The 18,082-nt window shown below is 43.2% G+C and overlaps 96 non-coding genes across 96 annotated transcripts; all 96 read left to right on the top strand.

The window, feature by feature from the left end:
- Positions 1–18: 18 nt before the first annotated feature.
- Positions 19–91, top strand: TRNAF-GAA (transfer RNA phenylalanine (anticodon GAA)). Its single transcript has one exon. It is a non-coding gene; the product is annotated as a tRNA-Phe (tRNA).
- A 9-nt stretch (positions 92–100) lies between these two features.
- TRNAD-GUC (transfer RNA aspartic acid (anticodon GUC)) lies at positions 101–172 on the top strand. The gene has a single exon. It is a non-coding gene; the product is annotated as a tRNA-Asp (tRNA).
- A 213-nt stretch (positions 173–385) lies between these two features.
- On the top strand, positions 386–458 carry TRNAF-GAA (transfer RNA phenylalanine (anticodon GAA)). The gene has a single exon. It is a non-coding gene; the product is annotated as a tRNA-Phe (tRNA).
- Positions 459–467: 9 nt separating this feature from the next.
- On the top strand, positions 468–539 carry TRNAD-GUC (transfer RNA aspartic acid (anticodon GUC)). Its single transcript has one exon. It is a non-coding gene; the product is annotated as a tRNA-Asp (tRNA).
- Positions 540–752: 213 nt separating this feature from the next.
- Positions 753–825, top strand: TRNAF-GAA (transfer RNA phenylalanine (anticodon GAA)). The gene has a single exon. It is a non-coding gene; the product is annotated as a tRNA-Phe (tRNA).
- A 9-nt stretch (positions 826–834) lies between these two features.
- TRNAD-GUC (transfer RNA aspartic acid (anticodon GUC)) lies at positions 835–906 on the top strand. Its single transcript has one exon. It is a non-coding gene; the product is annotated as a tRNA-Asp (tRNA).
- Positions 907–1,119: 213 nt separating this feature from the next.
- On the top strand, positions 1,120–1,192 carry TRNAF-GAA (transfer RNA phenylalanine (anticodon GAA)). Its single transcript has one exon. It is a non-coding gene; the product is annotated as a tRNA-Phe (tRNA).
- Positions 1,193–1,201: 9 nt separating this feature from the next.
- TRNAD-GUC (transfer RNA aspartic acid (anticodon GUC)) lies at positions 1,202–1,273 on the top strand. The gene has a single exon. It is a non-coding gene; the product is annotated as a tRNA-Asp (tRNA).
- Positions 1,274–1,486: 213 nt separating this feature from the next.
- TRNAF-GAA (transfer RNA phenylalanine (anticodon GAA)) lies at positions 1,487–1,559 on the top strand. Its single transcript has one exon. It is a non-coding gene; the product is annotated as a tRNA-Phe (tRNA).
- A 9-nt stretch (positions 1,560–1,568) lies between these two features.
- Positions 1,569–1,640, top strand: TRNAD-GUC (transfer RNA aspartic acid (anticodon GUC)). Its single transcript has one exon. It is a non-coding gene; the product is annotated as a tRNA-Asp (tRNA).
- Positions 1,641–1,853: 213 nt separating this feature from the next.
- TRNAF-GAA (transfer RNA phenylalanine (anticodon GAA)) lies at positions 1,854–1,926 on the top strand. Its single transcript has one exon. It is a non-coding gene; the product is annotated as a tRNA-Phe (tRNA).
- A 9-nt stretch (positions 1,927–1,935) lies between these two features.
- On the top strand, positions 1,936–2,007 carry TRNAD-GUC (transfer RNA aspartic acid (anticodon GUC)). Its single transcript has one exon. It is a non-coding gene; the product is annotated as a tRNA-Asp (tRNA).
- A 213-nt stretch (positions 2,008–2,220) lies between these two features.
- TRNAF-GAA (transfer RNA phenylalanine (anticodon GAA)) lies at positions 2,221–2,293 on the top strand. The gene has a single exon. It is a non-coding gene; the product is annotated as a tRNA-Phe (tRNA).
- A 9-nt stretch (positions 2,294–2,302) lies between these two features.
- On the top strand, positions 2,303–2,374 carry TRNAD-GUC (transfer RNA aspartic acid (anticodon GUC)). The gene has a single exon. It is a non-coding gene; the product is annotated as a tRNA-Asp (tRNA).
- Positions 2,375–2,587: 213 nt separating this feature from the next.
- TRNAF-GAA (transfer RNA phenylalanine (anticodon GAA)) lies at positions 2,588–2,660 on the top strand. Its single transcript has one exon. It is a non-coding gene; the product is annotated as a tRNA-Phe (tRNA).
- A 9-nt stretch (positions 2,661–2,669) lies between these two features.
- TRNAD-GUC (transfer RNA aspartic acid (anticodon GUC)) lies at positions 2,670–2,741 on the top strand. Its single transcript has one exon. It is a non-coding gene; the product is annotated as a tRNA-Asp (tRNA).
- Positions 2,742–2,954: 213 nt separating this feature from the next.
- On the top strand, positions 2,955–3,027 carry TRNAF-GAA (transfer RNA phenylalanine (anticodon GAA)). Its single transcript has one exon. It is a non-coding gene; the product is annotated as a tRNA-Phe (tRNA).
- Positions 3,028–3,036: 9 nt separating this feature from the next.
- TRNAD-GUC (transfer RNA aspartic acid (anticodon GUC)) lies at positions 3,037–3,108 on the top strand. The gene has a single exon. It is a non-coding gene; the product is annotated as a tRNA-Asp (tRNA).
- A 213-nt stretch (positions 3,109–3,321) lies between these two features.
- Positions 3,322–3,394, top strand: TRNAF-AAA (transfer RNA phenylalanine (anticodon AAA)). The gene has a single exon. It is a non-coding gene; the product is annotated as a tRNA-Phe (tRNA).
- Positions 3,395–3,403: 9 nt separating this feature from the next.
- Positions 3,404–3,475, top strand: TRNAD-GUC (transfer RNA aspartic acid (anticodon GUC)). Its single transcript has one exon. It is a non-coding gene; the product is annotated as a tRNA-Asp (tRNA).
- A 213-nt stretch (positions 3,476–3,688) lies between these two features.
- TRNAF-GAA (transfer RNA phenylalanine (anticodon GAA)) lies at positions 3,689–3,761 on the top strand. Its single transcript has one exon. It is a non-coding gene; the product is annotated as a tRNA-Phe (tRNA).
- Positions 3,762–3,770: 9 nt separating this feature from the next.
- TRNAD-GUC (transfer RNA aspartic acid (anticodon GUC)) lies at positions 3,771–3,842 on the top strand. Its single transcript has one exon. It is a non-coding gene; the product is annotated as a tRNA-Asp (tRNA).
- A 213-nt stretch (positions 3,843–4,055) lies between these two features.
- Positions 4,056–4,128, top strand: TRNAF-GAA (transfer RNA phenylalanine (anticodon GAA)). Its single transcript has one exon. It is a non-coding gene; the product is annotated as a tRNA-Phe (tRNA).
- Positions 4,129–4,137: 9 nt separating this feature from the next.
- TRNAD-GUC (transfer RNA aspartic acid (anticodon GUC)) lies at positions 4,138–4,209 on the top strand. Its single transcript has one exon. It is a non-coding gene; the product is annotated as a tRNA-Asp (tRNA).
- A 213-nt stretch (positions 4,210–4,422) lies between these two features.
- On the top strand, positions 4,423–4,495 carry TRNAF-GAA (transfer RNA phenylalanine (anticodon GAA)). The gene has a single exon. It is a non-coding gene; the product is annotated as a tRNA-Phe (tRNA).
- Positions 4,496–4,504: 9 nt separating this feature from the next.
- TRNAD-GUC (transfer RNA aspartic acid (anticodon GUC)) lies at positions 4,505–4,576 on the top strand. Its single transcript has one exon. It is a non-coding gene; the product is annotated as a tRNA-Asp (tRNA).
- Positions 4,577–4,789: 213 nt separating this feature from the next.
- On the top strand, positions 4,790–4,862 carry TRNAF-GAA (transfer RNA phenylalanine (anticodon GAA)). Its single transcript has one exon. It is a non-coding gene; the product is annotated as a tRNA-Phe (tRNA).
- Positions 4,863–4,871: 9 nt separating this feature from the next.
- On the top strand, positions 4,872–4,943 carry TRNAD-GUC (transfer RNA aspartic acid (anticodon GUC)). Its single transcript has one exon. It is a non-coding gene; the product is annotated as a tRNA-Asp (tRNA).
- Positions 4,944–5,156: 213 nt separating this feature from the next.
- TRNAF-GAA (transfer RNA phenylalanine (anticodon GAA)) lies at positions 5,157–5,229 on the top strand. Its single transcript has one exon. It is a non-coding gene; the product is annotated as a tRNA-Phe (tRNA).
- Positions 5,230–5,523: 294 nt separating this feature from the next.
- On the top strand, positions 5,524–5,596 carry TRNAF-GAA (transfer RNA phenylalanine (anticodon GAA)). The gene has a single exon. It is a non-coding gene; the product is annotated as a tRNA-Phe (tRNA).
- A 9-nt stretch (positions 5,597–5,605) lies between these two features.
- Positions 5,606–5,677, top strand: TRNAD-GUC (transfer RNA aspartic acid (anticodon GUC)). The gene has a single exon. It is a non-coding gene; the product is annotated as a tRNA-Asp (tRNA).
- A 213-nt stretch (positions 5,678–5,890) lies between these two features.
- Positions 5,891–5,963, top strand: TRNAF-GAA (transfer RNA phenylalanine (anticodon GAA)). The gene has a single exon. It is a non-coding gene; the product is annotated as a tRNA-Phe (tRNA).
- Positions 5,964–5,972: 9 nt separating this feature from the next.
- Positions 5,973–6,044, top strand: TRNAD-GUC (transfer RNA aspartic acid (anticodon GUC)). Its single transcript has one exon. It is a non-coding gene; the product is annotated as a tRNA-Asp (tRNA).
- Positions 6,045–6,257: 213 nt separating this feature from the next.
- Positions 6,258–6,330, top strand: TRNAF-GAA (transfer RNA phenylalanine (anticodon GAA)). The gene has a single exon. It is a non-coding gene; the product is annotated as a tRNA-Phe (tRNA).
- A 9-nt stretch (positions 6,331–6,339) lies between these two features.
- TRNAD-GUC (transfer RNA aspartic acid (anticodon GUC)) lies at positions 6,340–6,411 on the top strand. Its single transcript has one exon. It is a non-coding gene; the product is annotated as a tRNA-Asp (tRNA).
- Positions 6,412–6,624: 213 nt separating this feature from the next.
- Positions 6,625–6,697, top strand: TRNAF-GAA (transfer RNA phenylalanine (anticodon GAA)). Its single transcript has one exon. It is a non-coding gene; the product is annotated as a tRNA-Phe (tRNA).
- Positions 6,698–6,706: 9 nt separating this feature from the next.
- On the top strand, positions 6,707–6,778 carry TRNAD-GUC (transfer RNA aspartic acid (anticodon GUC)). The gene has a single exon. It is a non-coding gene; the product is annotated as a tRNA-Asp (tRNA).
- A 213-nt stretch (positions 6,779–6,991) lies between these two features.
- TRNAF-GAA (transfer RNA phenylalanine (anticodon GAA)) lies at positions 6,992–7,064 on the top strand. Its single transcript has one exon. It is a non-coding gene; the product is annotated as a tRNA-Phe (tRNA).
- A 9-nt stretch (positions 7,065–7,073) lies between these two features.
- Positions 7,074–7,145, top strand: TRNAD-GUC (transfer RNA aspartic acid (anticodon GUC)). Its single transcript has one exon. It is a non-coding gene; the product is annotated as a tRNA-Asp (tRNA).
- Positions 7,146–7,358: 213 nt separating this feature from the next.
- Positions 7,359–7,431, top strand: TRNAF-GAA (transfer RNA phenylalanine (anticodon GAA)). The gene has a single exon. It is a non-coding gene; the product is annotated as a tRNA-Phe (tRNA).
- A 9-nt stretch (positions 7,432–7,440) lies between these two features.
- Positions 7,441–7,512, top strand: TRNAD-GUC (transfer RNA aspartic acid (anticodon GUC)). Its single transcript has one exon. It is a non-coding gene; the product is annotated as a tRNA-Asp (tRNA).
- Positions 7,513–7,725: 213 nt separating this feature from the next.
- Positions 7,726–7,798, top strand: TRNAF-GAA (transfer RNA phenylalanine (anticodon GAA)). Its single transcript has one exon. It is a non-coding gene; the product is annotated as a tRNA-Phe (tRNA).
- Positions 7,799–7,807: 9 nt separating this feature from the next.
- Positions 7,808–7,879, top strand: TRNAD-GUC (transfer RNA aspartic acid (anticodon GUC)). The gene has a single exon. It is a non-coding gene; the product is annotated as a tRNA-Asp (tRNA).
- Positions 7,880–8,092: 213 nt separating this feature from the next.
- On the top strand, positions 8,093–8,165 carry TRNAF-GAA (transfer RNA phenylalanine (anticodon GAA)). The gene has a single exon. It is a non-coding gene; the product is annotated as a tRNA-Phe (tRNA).
- Positions 8,166–8,174: 9 nt separating this feature from the next.
- TRNAD-GUC (transfer RNA aspartic acid (anticodon GUC)) lies at positions 8,175–8,246 on the top strand. The gene has a single exon. It is a non-coding gene; the product is annotated as a tRNA-Asp (tRNA).
- Positions 8,247–8,459: 213 nt separating this feature from the next.
- Positions 8,460–8,532, top strand: TRNAF-GAA (transfer RNA phenylalanine (anticodon GAA)). The gene has a single exon. It is a non-coding gene; the product is annotated as a tRNA-Phe (tRNA).
- Positions 8,533–8,541: 9 nt separating this feature from the next.
- Positions 8,542–8,613, top strand: TRNAD-GUC (transfer RNA aspartic acid (anticodon GUC)). The gene has a single exon. It is a non-coding gene; the product is annotated as a tRNA-Asp (tRNA).
- Positions 8,614–8,826: 213 nt separating this feature from the next.
- TRNAF-GAA (transfer RNA phenylalanine (anticodon GAA)) lies at positions 8,827–8,899 on the top strand. The gene has a single exon. It is a non-coding gene; the product is annotated as a tRNA-Phe (tRNA).
- Positions 8,900–8,908: 9 nt separating this feature from the next.
- On the top strand, positions 8,909–8,980 carry TRNAD-GUC (transfer RNA aspartic acid (anticodon GUC)). Its single transcript has one exon. It is a non-coding gene; the product is annotated as a tRNA-Asp (tRNA).
- Positions 8,981–9,193: 213 nt separating this feature from the next.
- Positions 9,194–9,266, top strand: TRNAF-GAA (transfer RNA phenylalanine (anticodon GAA)). The gene has a single exon. It is a non-coding gene; the product is annotated as a tRNA-Phe (tRNA).
- Positions 9,267–9,275: 9 nt separating this feature from the next.
- On the top strand, positions 9,276–9,347 carry TRNAD-GUC (transfer RNA aspartic acid (anticodon GUC)). The gene has a single exon. It is a non-coding gene; the product is annotated as a tRNA-Asp (tRNA).
- A 213-nt stretch (positions 9,348–9,560) lies between these two features.
- TRNAF-GAA (transfer RNA phenylalanine (anticodon GAA)) lies at positions 9,561–9,633 on the top strand. The gene has a single exon. It is a non-coding gene; the product is annotated as a tRNA-Phe (tRNA).
- Positions 9,634–9,642: 9 nt separating this feature from the next.
- On the top strand, positions 9,643–9,714 carry TRNAD-GUC (transfer RNA aspartic acid (anticodon GUC)). The gene has a single exon. It is a non-coding gene; the product is annotated as a tRNA-Asp (tRNA).
- A 213-nt stretch (positions 9,715–9,927) lies between these two features.
- TRNAF-GAA (transfer RNA phenylalanine (anticodon GAA)) lies at positions 9,928–10,000 on the top strand. The gene has a single exon. It is a non-coding gene; the product is annotated as a tRNA-Phe (tRNA).
- Positions 10,001–10,009: 9 nt separating this feature from the next.
- On the top strand, positions 10,010–10,081 carry TRNAD-GUC (transfer RNA aspartic acid (anticodon GUC)). Its single transcript has one exon. It is a non-coding gene; the product is annotated as a tRNA-Asp (tRNA).
- A 213-nt stretch (positions 10,082–10,294) lies between these two features.
- On the top strand, positions 10,295–10,367 carry TRNAF-GAA (transfer RNA phenylalanine (anticodon GAA)). The gene has a single exon. It is a non-coding gene; the product is annotated as a tRNA-Phe (tRNA).
- A 9-nt stretch (positions 10,368–10,376) lies between these two features.
- Positions 10,377–10,448, top strand: TRNAD-GUC (transfer RNA aspartic acid (anticodon GUC)). Its single transcript has one exon. It is a non-coding gene; the product is annotated as a tRNA-Asp (tRNA).
- Positions 10,449–10,661: 213 nt separating this feature from the next.
- On the top strand, positions 10,662–10,734 carry TRNAF-GAA (transfer RNA phenylalanine (anticodon GAA)). The gene has a single exon. It is a non-coding gene; the product is annotated as a tRNA-Phe (tRNA).
- A 9-nt stretch (positions 10,735–10,743) lies between these two features.
- On the top strand, positions 10,744–10,815 carry TRNAD-GUC (transfer RNA aspartic acid (anticodon GUC)). Its single transcript has one exon. It is a non-coding gene; the product is annotated as a tRNA-Asp (tRNA).
- Positions 10,816–11,028: 213 nt separating this feature from the next.
- TRNAF-GAA (transfer RNA phenylalanine (anticodon GAA)) lies at positions 11,029–11,101 on the top strand. The gene has a single exon. It is a non-coding gene; the product is annotated as a tRNA-Phe (tRNA).
- A 9-nt stretch (positions 11,102–11,110) lies between these two features.
- On the top strand, positions 11,111–11,182 carry TRNAD-GUC (transfer RNA aspartic acid (anticodon GUC)). The gene has a single exon. It is a non-coding gene; the product is annotated as a tRNA-Asp (tRNA).
- A 213-nt stretch (positions 11,183–11,395) lies between these two features.
- TRNAF-GAA (transfer RNA phenylalanine (anticodon GAA)) lies at positions 11,396–11,468 on the top strand. The gene has a single exon. It is a non-coding gene; the product is annotated as a tRNA-Phe (tRNA).
- Positions 11,469–11,477: 9 nt separating this feature from the next.
- On the top strand, positions 11,478–11,549 carry TRNAD-GUC (transfer RNA aspartic acid (anticodon GUC)). Its single transcript has one exon. It is a non-coding gene; the product is annotated as a tRNA-Asp (tRNA).
- Positions 11,550–11,762: 213 nt separating this feature from the next.
- TRNAF-GAA (transfer RNA phenylalanine (anticodon GAA)) lies at positions 11,763–11,835 on the top strand. The gene has a single exon. It is a non-coding gene; the product is annotated as a tRNA-Phe (tRNA).
- Positions 11,836–11,844: 9 nt separating this feature from the next.
- On the top strand, positions 11,845–11,916 carry TRNAD-GUC (transfer RNA aspartic acid (anticodon GUC)). The gene has a single exon. It is a non-coding gene; the product is annotated as a tRNA-Asp (tRNA).
- A 213-nt stretch (positions 11,917–12,129) lies between these two features.
- On the top strand, positions 12,130–12,202 carry TRNAF-GAA (transfer RNA phenylalanine (anticodon GAA)). The gene has a single exon. It is a non-coding gene; the product is annotated as a tRNA-Phe (tRNA).
- Positions 12,203–12,211: 9 nt separating this feature from the next.
- On the top strand, positions 12,212–12,283 carry TRNAD-GUC (transfer RNA aspartic acid (anticodon GUC)). Its single transcript has one exon. It is a non-coding gene; the product is annotated as a tRNA-Asp (tRNA).
- A 213-nt stretch (positions 12,284–12,496) lies between these two features.
- On the top strand, positions 12,497–12,569 carry TRNAF-GAA (transfer RNA phenylalanine (anticodon GAA)). The gene has a single exon. It is a non-coding gene; the product is annotated as a tRNA-Phe (tRNA).
- Positions 12,570–12,578: 9 nt separating this feature from the next.
- Positions 12,579–12,650, top strand: TRNAD-GUC (transfer RNA aspartic acid (anticodon GUC)). The gene has a single exon. It is a non-coding gene; the product is annotated as a tRNA-Asp (tRNA).
- Positions 12,651–12,863: 213 nt separating this feature from the next.
- Positions 12,864–12,936, top strand: TRNAF-GAA (transfer RNA phenylalanine (anticodon GAA)). The gene has a single exon. It is a non-coding gene; the product is annotated as a tRNA-Phe (tRNA).
- Positions 12,937–13,230: 294 nt separating this feature from the next.
- On the top strand, positions 13,231–13,303 carry TRNAF-GAA (transfer RNA phenylalanine (anticodon GAA)). Its single transcript has one exon. It is a non-coding gene; the product is annotated as a tRNA-Phe (tRNA).
- A 9-nt stretch (positions 13,304–13,312) lies between these two features.
- Positions 13,313–13,384, top strand: TRNAD-GUC (transfer RNA aspartic acid (anticodon GUC)). The gene has a single exon. It is a non-coding gene; the product is annotated as a tRNA-Asp (tRNA).
- A 213-nt stretch (positions 13,385–13,597) lies between these two features.
- On the top strand, positions 13,598–13,670 carry TRNAF-GAA (transfer RNA phenylalanine (anticodon GAA)). Its single transcript has one exon. It is a non-coding gene; the product is annotated as a tRNA-Phe (tRNA).
- A 9-nt stretch (positions 13,671–13,679) lies between these two features.
- On the top strand, positions 13,680–13,751 carry TRNAD-GUC (transfer RNA aspartic acid (anticodon GUC)). Its single transcript has one exon. It is a non-coding gene; the product is annotated as a tRNA-Asp (tRNA).
- A 213-nt stretch (positions 13,752–13,964) lies between these two features.
- Positions 13,965–14,037, top strand: TRNAF-GAA (transfer RNA phenylalanine (anticodon GAA)). Its single transcript has one exon. It is a non-coding gene; the product is annotated as a tRNA-Phe (tRNA).
- A 9-nt stretch (positions 14,038–14,046) lies between these two features.
- TRNAD-GUC (transfer RNA aspartic acid (anticodon GUC)) lies at positions 14,047–14,118 on the top strand. Its single transcript has one exon. It is a non-coding gene; the product is annotated as a tRNA-Asp (tRNA).
- A 213-nt stretch (positions 14,119–14,331) lies between these two features.
- TRNAF-GAA (transfer RNA phenylalanine (anticodon GAA)) lies at positions 14,332–14,404 on the top strand. Its single transcript has one exon. It is a non-coding gene; the product is annotated as a tRNA-Phe (tRNA).
- A 9-nt stretch (positions 14,405–14,413) lies between these two features.
- TRNAD-GUC (transfer RNA aspartic acid (anticodon GUC)) lies at positions 14,414–14,485 on the top strand. Its single transcript has one exon. It is a non-coding gene; the product is annotated as a tRNA-Asp (tRNA).
- Positions 14,486–14,698: 213 nt separating this feature from the next.
- TRNAF-GAA (transfer RNA phenylalanine (anticodon GAA)) lies at positions 14,699–14,771 on the top strand. Its single transcript has one exon. It is a non-coding gene; the product is annotated as a tRNA-Phe (tRNA).
- A 9-nt stretch (positions 14,772–14,780) lies between these two features.
- Positions 14,781–14,852, top strand: TRNAD-GUC (transfer RNA aspartic acid (anticodon GUC)). The gene has a single exon. It is a non-coding gene; the product is annotated as a tRNA-Asp (tRNA).
- A 213-nt stretch (positions 14,853–15,065) lies between these two features.
- Positions 15,066–15,138, top strand: TRNAF-GAA (transfer RNA phenylalanine (anticodon GAA)). The gene has a single exon. It is a non-coding gene; the product is annotated as a tRNA-Phe (tRNA).
- Positions 15,139–15,432: 294 nt separating this feature from the next.
- Positions 15,433–15,505, top strand: TRNAF-GAA (transfer RNA phenylalanine (anticodon GAA)). Its single transcript has one exon. It is a non-coding gene; the product is annotated as a tRNA-Phe (tRNA).
- Positions 15,506–15,514: 9 nt separating this feature from the next.
- TRNAD-GUC (transfer RNA aspartic acid (anticodon GUC)) lies at positions 15,515–15,586 on the top strand. The gene has a single exon. It is a non-coding gene; the product is annotated as a tRNA-Asp (tRNA).
- A 213-nt stretch (positions 15,587–15,799) lies between these two features.
- TRNAF-GAA (transfer RNA phenylalanine (anticodon GAA)) lies at positions 15,800–15,872 on the top strand. Its single transcript has one exon. It is a non-coding gene; the product is annotated as a tRNA-Phe (tRNA).
- Positions 15,873–15,881: 9 nt separating this feature from the next.
- TRNAD-GUC (transfer RNA aspartic acid (anticodon GUC)) lies at positions 15,882–15,953 on the top strand. Its single transcript has one exon. It is a non-coding gene; the product is annotated as a tRNA-Asp (tRNA).
- Positions 15,954–16,166: 213 nt separating this feature from the next.
- On the top strand, positions 16,167–16,239 carry TRNAF-GAA (transfer RNA phenylalanine (anticodon GAA)). Its single transcript has one exon. It is a non-coding gene; the product is annotated as a tRNA-Phe (tRNA).
- A 9-nt stretch (positions 16,240–16,248) lies between these two features.
- On the top strand, positions 16,249–16,320 carry TRNAD-GUC (transfer RNA aspartic acid (anticodon GUC)). Its single transcript has one exon. It is a non-coding gene; the product is annotated as a tRNA-Asp (tRNA).
- Positions 16,321–16,533: 213 nt separating this feature from the next.
- TRNAF-GAA (transfer RNA phenylalanine (anticodon GAA)) lies at positions 16,534–16,606 on the top strand. The gene has a single exon. It is a non-coding gene; the product is annotated as a tRNA-Phe (tRNA).
- Positions 16,607–16,615: 9 nt separating this feature from the next.
- On the top strand, positions 16,616–16,687 carry TRNAD-GUC (transfer RNA aspartic acid (anticodon GUC)). Its single transcript has one exon. It is a non-coding gene; the product is annotated as a tRNA-Asp (tRNA).
- Positions 16,688–16,900: 213 nt separating this feature from the next.
- TRNAF-GAA (transfer RNA phenylalanine (anticodon GAA)) lies at positions 16,901–16,973 on the top strand. The gene has a single exon. It is a non-coding gene; the product is annotated as a tRNA-Phe (tRNA).
- Positions 16,974–16,982: 9 nt separating this feature from the next.
- Positions 16,983–17,054, top strand: TRNAD-GUC (transfer RNA aspartic acid (anticodon GUC)). The gene has a single exon. It is a non-coding gene; the product is annotated as a tRNA-Asp (tRNA).
- A 213-nt stretch (positions 17,055–17,267) lies between these two features.
- On the top strand, positions 17,268–17,340 carry TRNAF-GAA (transfer RNA phenylalanine (anticodon GAA)). The gene has a single exon. It is a non-coding gene; the product is annotated as a tRNA-Phe (tRNA).
- A 9-nt stretch (positions 17,341–17,349) lies between these two features.
- Positions 17,350–17,421, top strand: TRNAD-GUC (transfer RNA aspartic acid (anticodon GUC)). The gene has a single exon. It is a non-coding gene; the product is annotated as a tRNA-Asp (tRNA).
- A 213-nt stretch (positions 17,422–17,634) lies between these two features.
- Positions 17,635–17,707, top strand: TRNAF-GAA (transfer RNA phenylalanine (anticodon GAA)). The gene has a single exon. It is a non-coding gene; the product is annotated as a tRNA-Phe (tRNA).
- A 9-nt stretch (positions 17,708–17,716) lies between these two features.
- Positions 17,717–17,788, top strand: TRNAD-GUC (transfer RNA aspartic acid (anticodon GUC)). The gene has a single exon. It is a non-coding gene; the product is annotated as a tRNA-Asp (tRNA).
- Positions 17,789–18,001: 213 nt separating this feature from the next.
- On the top strand, positions 18,002–18,074 carry TRNAF-GAA (transfer RNA phenylalanine (anticodon GAA)). Its single transcript has one exon. It is a non-coding gene; the product is annotated as a tRNA-Phe (tRNA).
- Positions 18,075–18,082: the final 8 nt, after the last annotated feature.

Genomic DNA, 18,082 nt, shown 5'->3' with positions numbered 1-18,082 from the left:
TATTTCTTGCGTTGGTGTGCCGAAATAGCTCAGTAGGGAGAGCGTTAGACTGAAGATCTAAAGGTCCCTGGTTCGATCCCGGGTTTCGGCATTGCTCTGCTCCTCGGTAGTATAGTGGTCAGTATCCCCGCCTGTCACGTGGGAGACCGGGGTTCGATTCCCCGCCGGGGAGAGCATTTTACCCAACAAAGAGCTGGCTTATTTTTTTAAGTAAGAAATCCGAATTAGAAACTTTTTCATTCTCGTTACATTGCGTTTTAAATTGTTAAATAGAATAGCTGGGTATAGTTCTATCTTCACGATCGAAATTTAGTGGTACTGGCAGACTTAACATTAATACACGCTTCGTCAATATGTGAAATAAAAATATTTCTTGCGTTGGTGTGCCGAAATAGCTCAGTTGGGAGAGCGTTAGACTGAAGATCTAAAGGTCCCTGGTTCGATCCCGGGTTTCGGCATTGCTCTGCTCCTCGGTAGTATAGTGGTCAGTATCCCCGCCTGTCACGCGGGAGACCGGGGTTCGATTCCCCGCCGGGGAGAGCATTTTACCCAACAAAGAGCTGGCTTATTTTTTTAAGTAAGAAATCCGAATTAGAAACTTTTTCATTCTCGTTACATTGCGTTTTAAATTGTTAAATAGAATAGCTGGGTATAGTTCTATCTTCACGATCGAAATTTAGTGGTACTGGCAGACTTAACATTAATACACGCTTCGTCAATATGTGAAATAAAAATATTTCTTGCGTTGGTGTGCCGAAATAGCTCAGTTGGGAGAGCGTTAGACTGAAGATCTAAAGGTCCCTGGTTCGATCCCGGGTTTCGGCATTGCTCTGCTCCTCGGTAGTATAGTGGTCAGTATCCCCGCCTGTCACGCGGGAGACCGGGGTTCGATTCCCCGCCGGGGAGAGCATTTTACCCAACAAAGAGCTGGCTTATTTTTTTATGTAAGAAATCCGAATTAGAAACTTTTTCATTCTCGTTACATTGCGTTTTAAATTGTTAAATAGAATAGCTGGGTATAGTTCTATCTTCACGATCGAAATTTAGTGGTACTGGCAGACTTAACATTAATACACGCTTCGTCAATATGTGAAATAAAAATATTTCTTGCGTTGGTGTGCCGAAATAGCTCAGTTGGGAGAGCGTTAGACTGAAGATCTAAAGGTCCCTGGTTCGATCCCGGGTTTCGGCATTGCTCTGCTCCTCGGTAGTATAGTGGTCAGTATCCCCGCCTGTCACGCGGGAGACCGGGGTTCGATTCCCCGCCGGGGAGAGCATTTTACCCAACAAAGAGCTGGCTTATTTTTTTAAGTAAGAAATCCGAATTAGAAACTTTTTCATTCTCGTTACATTGCGTTTTAAATTGTTAAATAGAATAGCTGGGTATAGTTCTATCTTCACGATCGAAATTTAGTGGTACTGGCAGACTTAACATTAATACACGCTTCGTCAATATGTGAAATAAAAATATTTCTTGCGTTAGTGTGCCGAAATAGCTCAGTTGGGAGAGCGTTAGACTGAAGATCTAAAGGTCCCTGGTTCGATCCCGGGTTTCGGCATTGCTCTGCTCCTCGGTAGTATAGTGGTCAGTATCCCCGCCTGTCACGCGGGAGACCGGGGTTCGATTCCCCGCCGGGGAGAGCATTTTACCCAACAAAGAGCTGGCTTATTTTTTTAAGTAAGAAATCCGAATTAGAAACTTTTTCATTCTCGTTACATTGCGTTTTAAATTGTTAAATAGAATAGCTGGGTATAGTTCTATCTTCACGATCGAAATTTAGTGGTACTGGCAGACTTAACATTAATACACGCTTCGTCAATATGTGAAATAAAAATATTTCTTGCGTTAGTGTGCCGAAATAGCTCAGTTGGGAGAGCGTTAGACTGAAGATCTAAAGGTCCCTGGTTCGATCCCGGGTTTCGGCATTGCTCTGCTCCTCGGTAGTATAGTGGTCAGTATCCCCGCCTGTCACGCGGGAGACCGGGGTTCGATTCCCCGCCGGGGAGAGCATTTTACCCAACAAAGAGCTGGCTTATTTTTTTAAGTAAGAAATCCGAATTAGAAACTTTTTCATTCTCGTTACATTGCGTTTTAAATTGTTAAATAGAATAGCTGGGTATAGTTCTATCTTCACGATCGAAATTTAGTGGTACTGGCAGACTTAACATTAATACACGCTTCGTCAATATGTGAAATAAAAATATTTCTTGCGTTGGTGTGCCGAAATAGCTCAGTTGGGAGAGCGTTAGACTGAAGATCTAAAGGTCCCTGGTTCGATCCCGGGTTTCGGCATTGCTCTGCTCCTCGGTAGTATAGTGGTCAGTATCCCCGCCAGTCACGCGGGAGACCGGGGTTCGATTCCCCGCCGGGGAGAGCATTTTACCCAACAAAGAGCTGGCTTATTTTTTTAAGTAAGAAATCCGAATTAGAAACTTTTTCATTCTCGTTACATTGCGTTTTAAATTGTTAAATAGAATAGCTGGGTATAGTTCTATCTTCACGATCGAAATTTAGTGGTACTGGCAGACTTAACATTAATACACGCTTCGTCAATATGTGAAATAAAAATATTTCTTGCGTTAGTGTGCCGAAATAGCTCAGTTGGGAGAGCGTTAGACTGAAGATCTAAAGGTCCCTGGTTCGATCCCGGGTTTCGGCATTGCTCTGCTCCTCGGTAGTATAGTGGTCAGTATCCCCGCCTGTCACGCGGGAGACCGGGGTTCGATTCCCCGCCGGGGAGAGCATTTTACCCAACAAAGAGCTGGCTTATTTTTTTAAGTAAGAAATCCGAATTAGAAACTTTTTCATTCTCGTTACATTGCGTTTTAAATTGTTAAATAGAATAGCTGGGTATAGTTCTATCTTCACGATCGAAATTTAGTGGTACTGGCAGACTTAACATTAATACACGCTTCGTCAATATGTGAAATAAAAATATTTCTTGCGTTGGTGTGCCGAAATAGCTCAGTTGGGAGAGCGTTAGACTGAAGATCTAAAGGTCCCTGGTTCGATCCCGGGTTTCGGCATTGCTCTGCTCCTCGGTAGTATAGTGGTCAGTATCCCCGCCTGTCACGCGGGAGACCGGGGTTCGATTCCCCGCCGGGGAGAGCATTTTACCCAACAAAGAGCTGGCTTATTTTTTTAAGTAAGAAATCCGAATTAGAAACTTTTTCATTCTCGTTACATTGCGTTTTAAATTGTTAAATAGAATAGCTGGGTATAGTTCTATCTTCACGATCGAAATTTAGTGGTACTGGCAGACTTAACATTAATACACGCTTCGTCAATATGTGAAATAAAAATATTTCTTGCGTTAGTGTGCCGAAATAGCTCAGTTGGGAGAGCGTTAGACTAAAGATCTAAAGGTCCCTGGTTCGATCCCGGGTTTCGGCATTGCTCTGCTCCTCGGTAGTATAGTGGTCAGTATCCCCGCCTGTCACGCGGGAGACCGGGGTTCGATTCCCCGCCGGGGAGAGCATTTTACCCAACAAAGAGCTGGCTTATTTTTTTAAGTAAGAAATCCGAATTAGAAACTTTTTCATTCTCGTTACATTGCGTTTTAAATTGTTAAATAGAATAGCTGGGTATAGTTCTATCTTCACGATCGAAATTTAGTGGTACTGGCAGACTTAACATTAATACACGCTTCGTCAATATGTGAAATAAAAATATTTCTTGCGTTGGTGTGCCGAAATAGCTCAGTTGGGAGAGCGTTAGACTGAAGATCTAAAGGTCCCTGGTTCGATCCCGGTTTTCGGCATTGCTCTGCTCCTCGGTAGTATAGTGGTCAGTATCCCCGCCTGTCACGCGGGAGACCGGGGTTCGATTCCCCGCCGGGGAGAGCATTTTACCCAACAAAGAGCTGGCTTATTTTTTTATGTAAGAAATCCGAATTAGAAACTTTTTCATTCTCGTTACATTGCGTTTTAAATTGTTAAATAGAATAGCTGGGTATAGTTCTATCTTCACGATCGAAATTTAGTGGTACTGGCAGACTTAACATTAATACACGCTTCGTCAATATGTGAAATAAAAATATTTCTTGCGTTAGTGTGCCGAAATAGCTCAGTTGGGAGAGCGTTAGACTGAAGATCTAAAGGTCCCTGGTTCGATCCCGGGTTTCGGCATTGCTCTGCTCCTCGGTAGTATAGTGGTCAGTATCCCCGCCTGTCACGCGGGAGACCGGGGTTCGATTCCCCGCCGGGGAGAGCATTTTACCCAACAAAGAGCTGGCTTATTTTTTTATGTAAGAAATCCGAATTAGAAACTTTTTCATTCTCGTTACATTGCGTTTTAAATTGTTAAATAGAATAGCTGGGTATTGTTCTATCTTCACGATCGAAATTTAGTGGTACTGGCAGACTTAACATTAATACACGCTTCGTCAATATGTGAAATAAAAATATTTCTTGCGTTGGTGTGCCGAAATAGCTCAGTTGGGAGAGCGTTAGACTGAAGATCTAAAGGTCCCTGGTTCGATCCCGGGTTTCGGCATTGCTCTGCTCCTCGGTAGTATAGTGGTCAGTATCCCCGCCTGTCACGCGGGAGACCGGGGTTCGATTCCCCGCCGGGGAGAGCATTTTACCCAACAAAGAGCTGGCTTATTTTTTTAAGTAAGAAATCCGAATTAGAAACTTTTTCATTCTCGTTACATTGCGTTTTAAATTGTTAAATAGAATAGCTGGGTATAGTTCTATCTTCACGATCGAAATTTAGTGGTACTGGCAGACTTAACATTAATACACGCTTCGTCAATATGTGAAATAAAAATATTTCTTGCGTTAGTGTGCCGAAATAGCTCAGTTGGGAGAGCGTTAGACTGAAGATCTAAAGGTCCCTGGTTCGATCCCGGGTTTCGGCATTGCTCTGCTCCTCGGTAGTATAGTGGTCAGTATCCCCGCCTGTCACGCGGGAGACCGGGGTTCGATTCCCCGCCGGGGAGAGCATTTTACCCAACAAAGAGCTGGCTTATTTTTTTAAGTAAGAAATCCGAATTAGAAACTTTTTCATTCTCGTTACATTGCGTTTTAAATTGTTAAATAGAATAGCTGGGTATAGTTCTATCTTCACGATCGAAATTTAGTGGTACTGGCAGACTTAACATTAATACACGCTTCGTCAATATGTGAAATAAAAATATTTCTTGCGTTGGTGTGCCGAAATAGCTCAGTTGGGAGAGCGTTAGACTGAAGATCTAAAGGTCCCTGGTTCGATCCCGGGTTTCGGCATTGCTCTGCTCCTCGGTAGTATAGTGGTCAGTATCCCCGCCTGTCACGCGGGAGACCGGGGTTCGATTCCCCGCGAGGGAGAGCATTTTACCCAACAAAGAGCTGGCTTATTTTTTTATGTAAGAAATCCGAATTAGAAACTTTTTCATTCTCGTTACATTGCGTTTTAAATTGTTAAATAGAATAGCTGGGTATAGTTCTATCTTCACGATCGAAATTTAGTGGTACTGGCAGACTTAACATTAATACACGCTTCGTCAATATGTGAAATAAAAATATTTCTTGCGTTGGTGTGCCGAAATAGCTCAGTTGGGAGAGCGTTAGACTGAAGATCTAAAGGTCCCTGGTTCGATCCCGGGTTTCGGCATTGCTCTGCTCCTCGGTAGTATAGTGGTCAGTATCCCCGCCTGTCACGCGGGAGACCGGGGTTCGATTCCCCGCCGGGGAGAGCATTTTACCCAACAAAGAGCTGGCTTATTTTTTTAAGTAAGAAATCCGAATTAGAAACTTTTTCATTCTCGTTACATTGCGTTTTAAATTGTTAAATAGAATAGCTGGGTATAGTTCTATCTTCACGATCGAAATTTAGTGGTACTGGCAGACTTAACATTAATACACGCTTCGTCAATATGTGAAATAAAAATATTTCTTGCGTTAGTGTGCCGAAATAGCTCAGTTGGGAGAGCGTTAGACTGAAGATCTAAAGGTCCCTGGTTCGATCCCGGGTTTCGGCATTGCTCTGCTCCTCGGTAGTATAGTGGTCAGTATCCCCGCCTGTCACGCGGGAGACCGGGGTTCGATTCCCCGCCGGGGAGAGCATTTTACCCAACAAAGAGCTGGCTTATTTTTTTAAGTAAGAAATCCGAATTAGAAACTTTTTCATTCTCGTTACATTGCGTTTTAAATTGTTAAATAGAATAGCTGGGTATAGTTCTATCTTCACGATCGAAATTTAGTGGTACTGGCAGACTTAACATTAATACACGCTTCGTCAATATGTGAAATAAAAATATTTCTTGCGTTGGTGTGCCGAAATAGCTCAGTTGGGAGAGCGTTAGACTGAAGATCTAAAGGTCCCTGGTTCGATCCCGGGTTTCGGCATTGCTCTGCTCCTCGGTAGTATAGTGGTCAGTATCCCCGCCTGTCACGCGGGAGACCGGGGTTCGATTCCCCGCCGGGGAGAGCATTTTACCCAACAAAGAGCTGGCTTATTTTTTTAAGTAAGAAATCCGAATTAGAAACTTTTTCATTCTCGTTACATTGCGTTTTAAATTGTTAAATAGAATAGCTGGGTATAGTTCTATCTTCACGATCGAAATTTAGTGGTACTGGCAGACTTAACATTAATACACGCTTCGTCAATATGTGAAATAAAAATATTTCTTGCGTTAGTGTGCCGAAATAGCTCAGTTGGGAGAACGTTAGACTGAAGATCTAAAGGTCCCTGGTTCGATCCCGGGTAACGGCATTGCTCTGCTCCTCGGTAGTATAGTGGTCAGTATCCCCGCCTGTCACGCGGGAGACCGGGGTTCGATTCCCCGCCGGGGAGAGCATTTTACCCAACAAAGAGCTGGCTTATTTTTTTAAGTAAGAAATCCGAATTAGAAACTTTTTCATTCTCGTTACATTGCGTTTTAAATTGTTAAATAGAATAGCTGGGTATAGTTCTATCTTCACGATCGAAATTTAGTGGTACTGGCAGACTTAACATTAATACACGCTTCGTCAATATGTGAAATAAAAATATTTCTTGCGTTGGTGTGCCGAAATAGCTCAGTTGGGAGAGCGTTAGACTGAAGATCTAAAGGTCCCTGGTTCGATCCCGGGTTTCGGCATTGCTCTGCTCCTCGGTAGTATAGTGGTCAGTATCCCCGCCTGTCACGCGGGAGACCGGGGTTCGATTCCCCGCCGGGGAGAGCATTTTACCCAACAAAGAGCTGGCTTATTTTTTTATGCAAGAAATCCGAATTAGAAACTTTTTCATTCTCGTTACATTGCGTTTTAAATTGTTAAATAGAATAGCTGGGTATAGTTCTATCTTCACGATCGAAATTTAGTGGTACTGGCAGACTTAACATTAATACACGCTTCGTCAATATGTGAAATAAAAATATTTCTTGCGTTAGTGTGCCGAAATAGCTCAGTTGGGAGAGCGTTAGACTGAAGATCTAAAGGTCCCTGGTTCGATCCCGGGTTTCGGCATTGCTCTGCTCCTCGGTAGTATAGTGGTCAGTATCCCCGCCTGTCACGCGGGAGACCGGGGTTCGATTCCCCGCCGGGGAGAGCATTTTACCCAACAAAGAGCTGGCTTATTTTTTTAAGTAAGAAATCCGAATTAGAAACTTTTTCATTCTCGTTACATTGCGTTTTAAATTGTTAAATAGAATAGCTGGGTATAGTTCTATCTTCACGATCGAAATTTAGTGGTACTGGCAGACTTAACATTAATACACGCTTCGTCAATATGTGAAATAAAAATATTTTTTGCGTTGGTGTGCCGAAATAGCTCAGTTGGGAGAGCGTTAGACTGAAGAACTAAAGGTCCCTGGTTCGATCCCGGGTTTCGGCATTGCTCTGCTCCTCGGTAGTATAGTGGTCAGTATCCCCGCCTGTCACGTGGGAGACCGGGGTTCGATTCCCCGCCGGGGAGAGCATTTTACCCAACAAAGAGCTGGCTTATTTTTTTAAGTAAGAAATCCGAATTAGAAACTTTTTCATTCTCGTTACATTGCGTTTTAAATTGTTAAATAGAATAGCTGGGTATAGTTCTATCTTCACGATCGAAATTTAGTGGTACTGGCAGACTTAACATTAATACACGCTTCGTCAATATGTGAAATAAAAATATTTCTTGCGTTGGTGTGCCGAAATAGCTCAGTAGGGAGAGCGTTAGACTGAAGATCTAAAGGTCCCTGGTTCGATCCCGGGTTTCGGCATTGCTCTGCTCCTCGGTAGTACAGTGGTCAGTATCCCCGCCTGTCACGCGGGAGACCGGGGTTCGATTCCCCGCCGGGGAGAGCATTTTACCCAACAAAGAGCTGGCTTATTTTTTTAAGTAAGAAATCCGAATTAGAAACTTTTTCATTCTCGTTACATTGCGTTTTAAATTGTTAAATAGAATAGCTGGGTATAGTTCTATCTTCACGATCGAAATTTAGTGGTACTGGCAGACTTAACATTAATACACGCTTCGTCAATATGTGAAATAAAAATATTTCTTGCGTTGGTGTGCCGAAATAGCTCAGTTGGGAGAGCGTTAGACTGAAGATCTAAAGGTCCCTGGTTCGATCCCGGGTTTCGGCATTGCTCTGCTCCTCGGTAGTATAGTGGTCAGTATCCCCGCCTGTCACGCGGGAGACCGGGGTTCGATTCCCCGCCGGGGAGAGCATTTTACCCAACAAAGAGCTGGCTTATTTTTTTAAGTAAGAAATCCGAATTAGAAACTTTTTCATTCTCGTTACATTGCGTTTTAAATTGTTAAATAGAATAGCTGGGTATAGTTCTATCTTCACGATCGAAATTTAGTGGTACTGGCAGACTTAACATTAATACACGCTTCGTCAATATGTGAAATAAAAATATTTCTTGCGTTGGTGTGCCGAAATAGCTCAGTTGGGAGAGCGTTAGACTGAAGATCTAAAGGTCCCTGGTTCGATCCCGGGTTTCGGCATTGCTCTGCTCCTCGGTAGTATAGTGGTCAGTATCCCCGCCTGTCACGCGGGAGACCGGGGTTCGATTCCCCGCCGGGGAGAGCATTTTACCCAACAAAGAGCTGGCTTATTTTTTTAAGTAAGAAATCCGAATTAGAAACTTTTTCATTCTCGTTACATTGCGTTTTAAATTGTTAAATAGAATAGCTGGGTATAGTTCTATCTTCACGATCGAAATTTAGTGGTACTGGCAGACTTAACATTAATACACGCTTCGTCAATATGTGAAATAAAAATATTTCTTGCGTTGGTGTGCCGAAATAGCTCAGTTGGGAGAGCGTTAGACTGAAGATCTAAAGGTCCCTGGTTCGATCCCGGGTTTCGGCATTGCTCTGCTCCTCGGTAGTATAGTGGTCAGTATCCCCGCCTGTCACGCGGGAGACCGGGGTTCGATTCCCCGCCGGGGAGAGCATTTTACCCAACAAAGAGCTGGCTTATTTTTTTAAGTAAGAAATCCGAATTAGAAACTTTTTCATTCTCGTTACATTGCGTTTTAAATTGTTAAATAGAATAGCTGGGTATAGTTCTATCTTCACGATCGAAATTTAGTGGTACTGGCAGACTTAACATTAATACACGCTTCGTCAATATGTGAAATAAAAATATTTCTTGCGTTAGTGTGCCGAAATAGCTCAGTTGGGAGAACGTTAGACTGAAGATCTAAAGGTCCCTGGTTCGATCCCGGGTTTCGGCATTGCTCTGCTCCTCGGTAGTATAGTGGTCAGTATCCCCGCCTGTCACGCGGGAGACCGGGGTTCGATTCCCCGCCGGGGAGAGCATTTTACCCAACAAAGAGCTGGCTTATTTTTTTAAGTAAGAAATCCGAATTAGAAACTTTTTCATTCTCGTTACATTGCGTTTTAAATTGTTAAATAGAATAGCTGGGTATAGTTCTATCTTCACGATCGAAATTTAGTGGTACTGGCAGACTTAACATTAATACACGCTTCGTCAATATGTGAAATAAAAATATTTCTTGCGTTGGTGTGCCGAAATAGCTCAGTTGGGAGAGCGTTAGACTGAAGATCTAAAGGTCCCTGGTTCGATCCCGGGTTTCGGCATTGCTCTGCTCCTCGGTAGTATAGTGGTCAGTATCCCCGCCTGTCACGCGGGAGACCGGGGTTCGATTCCCCGCCGGGGAGAGCATTTTACCCAACAAAGAGCTGGCTTATTTTTTTATGTAAGAAATCCGAATTAGAAACTTTTTCATTCTCGTTACATTGCGTTTTAAATTGTTAAATAGAATAGCTGGGTATAGTTCTATCTTCACGATCGAAATTTAGTGGTACTGGCAGACTTAACATTAATACACGCTTCGTCAATATGTGAAATAAAAATATTTCTTGCGTTAGTGTGCCGAAATAGCTCAGTTGGGAGAGCGTTAGACTGAAGATCTAAAGGTCCCTGGTTCGATCCCGGGTTTCGGCATTGCTCTGCTCCTCGGTAGTATAGTGGTCAGTATCCCCGCCTGTCACGCGGGAGACCGGGGTTCGATTCCCCGCCGGGGAGAGCATTTTACCCAACAAAGAGCTGGCTTATTTTTTTAAGTAAGAAATCCGAATTAGAAACTTTTTCATTCTCGTTACATTGCGTTTTAAATTGTTAAATAGAATAGCTGGGTATAGTTCTATCTTCACGATCGAAATTTAGTGGTACTGGCAGACTTAACATTAATACACGCTTCGTCAATATGTGAAATAAAAATATTTTTTGCGTTGGTGTGCCGAAATAGCTCAGTTGGGAGAGCGTTAGACTGAAGAACTAAAGGTCCCTGGTTCGATCCCGGGTTTCGGCATTGCTCTGCTCCTCGGTAGTATAGTGGTCAGTATCCCCGCCTGTCACGTGGGAGACCGGGGTTCGATTCCCCGCCGGGGAGAGCATTTTACCCAACAAAGAGCTGGCTTATTTTTTTAAGTAAGAAATCCGAATTAGAAACTTTTTCATTCTCGTTACATTGCGTTTTAAATTGTTAAATAGAATAGCTGGGTATAGTTCTATCTTCACGATCGAAATTTAGTGGTACTGGCAGACTTAACATTAATACACGCTTCGTCAATATGTGAAATAAAAATATTTCTTGCGTTGGTGTGCCGAAATAGCTCAGTAGGGAGAGCGTTAGACTGAAGATCTAAAGGTCCCTGGTTCGATCCCGGGTTTCGGCATTGCACTGCTCCTCGGTAGTACAGTGGTCAGTATCCCCGCCTGTCACGCGGGAGACCGGGGTTCGATTCCCCGCCGGGGAGAGCATTTTACCCAACAAAGAGCTGGCTTATTTTTTTAAGTAAGAAATCCGAATTAGAAACTTTTTCATTCTCGTTACATTGCGTTTTAAATTGTTAAATAGAATAGCTGGGTATAGTTCTATCTTCACGATCGAAATTTAGTGGTACTGGCAGACTTAACATTAATACACGCTTCGTCAATATGTGAAATAAAAATATTTCTTGCGTTGGTGTGCCGAAATAGCTCAGTTGGGAGAGCGTTAGACTGAAGATCTAAAGGTCCCTGGTTCGATCCCGGGTTTCGGCATTGCTCTGCTCCTCGGTAGTATAGTGGTCAGTATCCCCGCCTGTCACGCGGGAGACCGGGGTTCGATTCCCCGCCGGGGAGAGCATTTTACCCAACAAAGAGCTGGCTTATTTTTTTAAGTAAGAAATCCGAATTAGAAACTTTTTCATTCTCGTTACATTGCGTTTTAAATTGTTAAATAGAATAGCTGGGTATAGTTCTATCTTCACGATCGAAATTTAGTGGTACTGGCAGACTTAACATTAATACACGCTTCGTCAATATGTGAAATAAAAATATTTCTTGCGTTGGTGTGCCGAAATAGCTCAGTTGGGAGAGCGTTAGACTGAAGATCTAAAGGTCCCTGGTTCGATCCCGGGTTTCGGCATTGCTCTGCTCCTCGGTAGTATAGTGGTCAGTATCCCCGCCTGTCACGCGGGAGACCGGGGTTCGATTCCCCGCCGGGGAGAGCATTTTACCCAACAAAGAGCTGGCTTATTTTTTTATGTAAGAAATCCGAATTAGAAACTTTTTCATTCTCGTTACATTGCGTTTTAAATTGTTAAATAGAATAGCTGGGTATAGTTCTATCTTCACGATCGAAATTTAGTGGTACTGGCAGACTTAACATTAATACACGCTTCGTCAATATGTGAAATAAAAATATTTCTTGCGTTGGTGTGCCGAAATAGCTCAGTTGGGAGAGCGTTAGACTGAAGATCTAAAGGTCCCTGGTTCGATCCCGGGTTTCGGCATTGCTCTGCTCCTCGGTAGTATAGTGGTCAGTATCCCCGCCTGTCACGCGGGAGACCGGGGTTCGATTCCCCGCCGGGGAGAGCATTTTACCCAACAAAGAGCTGGCTTATTTTTTTAAGTAAGAAATCCGAATTAGAAACTTTTTCATTCTCGTTACATTGCGTTTTAAATTGTTAAATAGAATAGCTGGGTATAGTTCTATCTTCACGATCGAAATTTAGTGGTACTGGCAGACTTAACATTAATACACGCTTCGTCAATATGTGAAATAAAAATATTTCTTGCGTTGGTGTGCCGAAATAGCTCAGTTGGGAGAGCGTTAGACTGAAGATCTAAAGGTCCCTGGTTCGATCCCGGGTTTCGGCATTGCTCTGCTCCTCGGTAGTATAGTGGTCAGTATCCCCGCCTGTCACGCGGGAGACCGGGGTTCGATTCCCCGCCGGGGAGAGCATTTTACCCAACAAAGAGCTGGCTTATTTTTTTAAGTAAGAAATCCGAATTAGAAACTTTTTCATTCTCGTTACATTGCGTTTTAAATTGTTAAATAGAATAGCTGGGTATAGTTCTATCTTCACGATCGAAATTTAGTGGTACTGGCAGACTTAACATTAATACACGCTTCGTCAATATGTGAAATAAAAATATTTCTTGCGTTAGTGTGCCGAAATAGCTCAGTTGGGAGAGCGTTAGACTGAAGATCTAAAGGTCCCTGGTTCGATCCCGGGTTTCGGCATTGCTCTGCTCCTCGGTAGTATAGTGGTCAGTATCCCCGCCTGTCACGCGGGAGACCGGGGTTCGATTCCCCGAAGGGGAGAGCATTTTACCCAACAAAGAGCTGGCTTATTTTTTTAAGTAAGAAATCCGAATTAGAAACTTTTTCATTCTCGTTACATTGCGTTTTAAATTGTTAAATAGAATAGCTGGGTATAGTTCTATCTTCACGATCGAAATTTAGTGGTACTGGCAGACTTAACATTAATACACGCTTCGTCAATATGTGAAATAAAAATATTTCTTGCGTTGGTGTGCCGAAATAGCTCAGTTGGGAGAGCGTTAGACTGAAGATCTAAAGGTCCCTGGTTCGATCCCGGGTTTCGGCATTGCTCTGCTCCTCGGTAGTATAGTGGTCAGTATCCCCGCCTGTCACGCGGGAGACCGGGGATCGATTCCCCGCCGGGGAGAGCATTTTACCCAACAAAGAGCTGGCTTATTTTTTTATGTAAGAAATCCGAATTAGAAACTTTTTCATTCTCGTTACATTGCGTTTTAAATTGTTAAATAGAATAGCTGGGTATAGTTCTATCTTCACGATCGAAATTTAGTGGTACTGGCAGACTTAACATTAATACACGCTTCGTCAATATGTGAAATAAAAATATTTCTTGCGTTAGTGTGCCGAAATAGCTCAGTTGGGAGAGCGTTAGACTGAAGATCTAAAGGTCCCTGGTTCGATCCCGGGTTTCGGCATTGCTCTGCTCCTCGGTAGTATAGTGGTCAGTATCCCCGCCGGTCACGCGGGAGACCGGGGTTCGATTCCCCGCCGGGGAGAGCATTTTACCCAACAAAGAGCTGGCTTATTTTTTTAAGTAAGAAATCCGAATTAGAAACTTTTTCATTCTCGTTACATTGCGTTTTAAATTGTTAAATAGAATAGCTGGGTATAGTTCTATCTTCACGATCGAAATTTAGTGGTACTGGCAGACTTAACATTAATACACGCTTCGTCAATATGTGAAATAAAAATATTTCTTGCGTTGGTGTGCCGAAATAGCTCAGTTGGGAGAGCGTTAGACTGAAGAACTAAAGGTCCCTGGTTCGATCCCGGGTTTCGGCATTGCTCTGCTCCTCGGTAGTATAGTGGTCAGTATCCCCGCCTGTCACGCGGGAGACCGGGGTTCGATTCCCCGCCGGGGAGAGCATTTTACCCAACAAAGAGCTGGCTTATTTTTTTAAGTAAGAAATCCGAATTAGAAACTTTTTCATTCTCGTTACATTGCGTTTTAAATTGTTAAATAGAATAGCTGGGTATAGTTCTATCTTCACGATCGAAATTTAGTGGTACTGGCAGACTTAACATTAATACACGCTTCGTCAATATGTGAAATAAAAATATTTCTTGCGTTGGTGTGCCGAAATAGCTCAGTAGGGAGAGCGTTAGACTGAAGATCTAAAGGTCCCTGGTTCGATCCCGGGTTTCGGCATTGCTCTGCTCCTCGGTAGTATAGTGGTCAGTATCCCCGCCTGTCACGCGGGAGACCGGGGTTCGATTCCCCGCCGGGGAGAGCATTTTACCCAACAAAGAGCTGGCTTATTTTTTTAAGTAAGAAATCCGAATTAGAAACTTTTTCATTCTCGTTACATTGCGTTTTAAATTGTTAAATAGAATAGCTGGGTATAGTTCTATCTTCACGATCGAAATTTAGTGGTACTGGCAGACTTAACATTAATACACGCTTCGTCAATATGTGAAATAAAAATATTTCTTGCGTTGGTGTGCCGAAATAGCTCAGTTGGGAGAGCGTTAGACTGAAGATCTAAAGGTCCCTGGTTCGATCCCGGGTTTCGGCATTGCTCTGCTCCTCGGTAGTATAGTGGTCAGTATCCCCGCCTGTCACGCGGGAGACCGGGGTTCGATTCCCCGCCGGGGAGAGCATTTTACCCAACAAAGAGCTGGCTTATTTTTTTAAGTAAGAAATCCGAATTAGAAACTTTTTCATTCTCGTTACATTGCGTTTTAAATTGTTAAATAGAATAGCTGGGTATAGTTCTATCTTCACGATCGAAATTTAGTGGTACTGGCAGACTTAACATTAATACACGCTTCGTCAATATGTGAAATAAAAATATTTCTTGCGTTAGTGTGCCGAAATAGCTCAGTTGGGAGAGCGTTAGACTGAAGATCTAAAGGTCCCTGGTTCGATCCCGGGTTTCGGCATTGCTCTGCTCCTCGGTAGTATAGTGGTCAGTATCCCCGCCTGTCACGCGGGAGACCGGGGTTCGATTCCCCGAAGGGGAGAGCATTTTACCCAACAAAGAGCTGGCTTATTTTTTTAAGTAAGAAATCCGAATTAGAAACTTTTTCATTCTCGTTACATTGCGTTTTAAATTGTTAAATAGAATAGCTGGGTATAGTTCTATCTTCACGATCGAAATTTAGTGGTACTGGCAGACTTAACATTAATACACGCTTCGTCAATATGTGAAATAAAAATATTTCTTGCGTTGGTGTGCCGAAATAGCTCAGTTGGGAGAGCGTTAGACTGAAGATCTAAAGGTCCCTGGTTCGATCCCGGGTTTCGGCATTGCTCTGCTCCTCGGTAGTATAGTGGTCAGTATCCCCGCCTGTCACGCGGGAGACCGGGGATCGATTCCCCGCCGGGGAGAGCATTTTACCCAACAAAGAGCTGGCTTATTTTTTTATGTAAGAAATCCAAATTAGAAACTTTTTCATTCTCGTTACATTGCGTTTTAAATTGTTAAATAGAATAGCTGGGTATAGTTCTATCTTCACGATCGAAATTTAGTGGTACTGGCAGACTTAACATTAATACACGCTTCGTCAATATGTGAAATAAAAATATTTCTTGCGTTAGTGTGCCGAAATAGCTCAGTTGGGAGAGCGTTAGACTGAAGATCTAAAGGTCCCTGGTTCGATCCCGGGTTTCGGCATTGCTCTGCTCCTCGGTAGTATAGTGGTCAGTATCCCCGCCGGTCACGCGGGAGACCGGGGTTCGATTCCCCGCCGGGGAGAGCATTTTACCCAACAAAGAGCTGGCTTATTTTTTTAAGTAAGAAATCCGAATTAGAAACTTTTTCATTCTCGTTACATTGCGTTTTAAATTGTTAAATAGAATAGCTGGGTATAGTTCTATCTTCACGATCGAAATTTAGTGGTACTGGCAGACTTAACATTAATACACGCTTCGTCAATATGTGAAATAAAAATATTTCTTGCGTTGGTGTGCCGAAATAGCTCAGTTGGGAGAGCGTTAGACTGAAGAACTAAAGGTCCCTGGTTCGATCCCGGGTTTCGGCATTGCTCTGCTCCTCGGTAGTATAGTGGTCAGTATCCCCGCCTGTCACGCGGGAGACCGGGGTTCGATTCCCCGCCGGGGAGAGCATTTTACCCAACAAAGAGCTGGCTTATTTTTTTAAGTAAGAAATCCGAATTAGAAACTTTTTCATTCTCGTTACATTGCGTTTTAAATTGTTAAATAGAATAGCTGGGTATAGTTCTATCTTCACGATCGAAATTTAGTGGTACTGGCAGACTTAACATTAATACACGCTTCGTCAATATGTGAAATAAAAATATTTCTTGCGTTGGTGTGCCGAAATAGCTCAGTAGGGAGAGCGTTAGACTGAAGATCTAAAGGTCCCTGGTTCGATCCCGGGTTTCGGCATTGCTCTGCTCCTCGGTAGTATAGTGGTCAGTATCCCCGCCTGTCACGCGGGAGACCGGGGTTCGATTCCCCGCCGGGGAGAGCATTTTACCCAACAAAGAGCTGGCTTATTTTTTTAAGTAAGAAATCCGAATTAGAAACTTTTTCATTCTCGTTACATTGCGTTTTAAATTGTTAAATAGAATAGCTGGGTATAGTTCTATCTTCACGATCGAAATTTAGTGGTACTGGCAGACTTAACATTAATACACGCTTCGTCAATATGTGAAATAAAAATATTTCTTGCGTTGGTGTGCCGAAATAGCTCAGTTGGGAGAGCGTTAGACTGAAGATCTAAAGGTCCCTGGTTCGATCCCGGGTTTCGGCATTGCTCTGCTCCTCGGTAGTATAGTGGTCAGTATCCCCGCCTGTCACGCGGGAGACCGGGGTTCGATTCCCCGCCGGGGAGAGCATTTTACCCAACAAAGAGCTGGCTTATTTTTTTAAGTAAGAAATCCGAATTAGAAACTTTTTCATTCTCGTTACATTGCGTTTTAAATTGTTAAATAGAATAGCTGGGTATAGTTCTATCTTCACGATCGAAATTTAGTGGTACTGGCAGACTTAACATTAATACACGCTTCGTCAATATGTGAAATAAAAATATTTCTTGCGTTGGTGTGCCGAAATAGCTCAGTTGGGAGAGCGTTAGACTGAAGATCTAAAGGTCCCTGGTTCGATCCCGGGTTTCGGCATTGCTCTGCTCCTCGGTAGTATAGTGGTCAGTATCCCCGCCTGTCACGCGGGAGACCGGGGTTCGATTCCCCGCCGGGGAGAGCATTTTACCCAACAAAGAGCTGGCTTATTTTTTTAAGTAAGAAATCCGAATTAGAAACTTTTTCATTCTCGTTACATTGCGTTTTAAATTGTTAAATAGAATAGCTGGGTATAGTTCTATCTTCACGATCGAAATTTAGTGGTACTGGCAGACTTAACATTAATACACGCTTCGTCAATATGTGAAATAAAAATATTTCTTGCGTTAGTGTGCCGAAATAGCTCAGTTGGGAGAGCGTTAGACTGAAGATCTAAAGGTCCCTGGTTCGATCCCGGGTTTCGGCATTGCTCTGCTCCTCGGTAGTATAGTGGTCAGTATCCCCGCCTGTCACGCGGGAGACCGGGGTTCGATTCCCCGCCGGGGAGAGCATTTTACCCAACAAAGAGCTGGCTTATTTTTTTAAGTAAGAAATCCGAATTAGAAACTTTTTCATTCTCGTTACATTGCGTTTTAAATTGTTAAATAGAATAGCTGGGTATAGTTCTATCTTCACGATCGAAATTTAGTGGTACTGGCAGACTTAACATTAATACACGCTTCGTCAATATGTGAAATAAAAATATTTCTTGCGTTAGTGTGCCGAAATAGCTCAGTTGGGAGAGCGTTAGACTGAAGATCTAAAGGTCCCTGGTTCGATCCCGGGTTTCGGCATTGCTCTG

Source organism: Parasteatoda tepidariorum, chromosome 11 (assembly GCF_982258835.1).
Source record: "Parasteatoda tepidariorum strain Cologne lab strain chromosome 11, Ptep-v5.0, whole genome shotgun sequence".
Taxonomy (NCBI): domain Eukaryota; kingdom Metazoa; phylum Arthropoda; class Arachnida; order Araneae; family Theridiidae; genus Parasteatoda; species Parasteatoda tepidariorum.
Note: the sequence above shows the minus strand (reverse complement) of the source record. Positions and strands in the feature narration are given on the sequence as shown.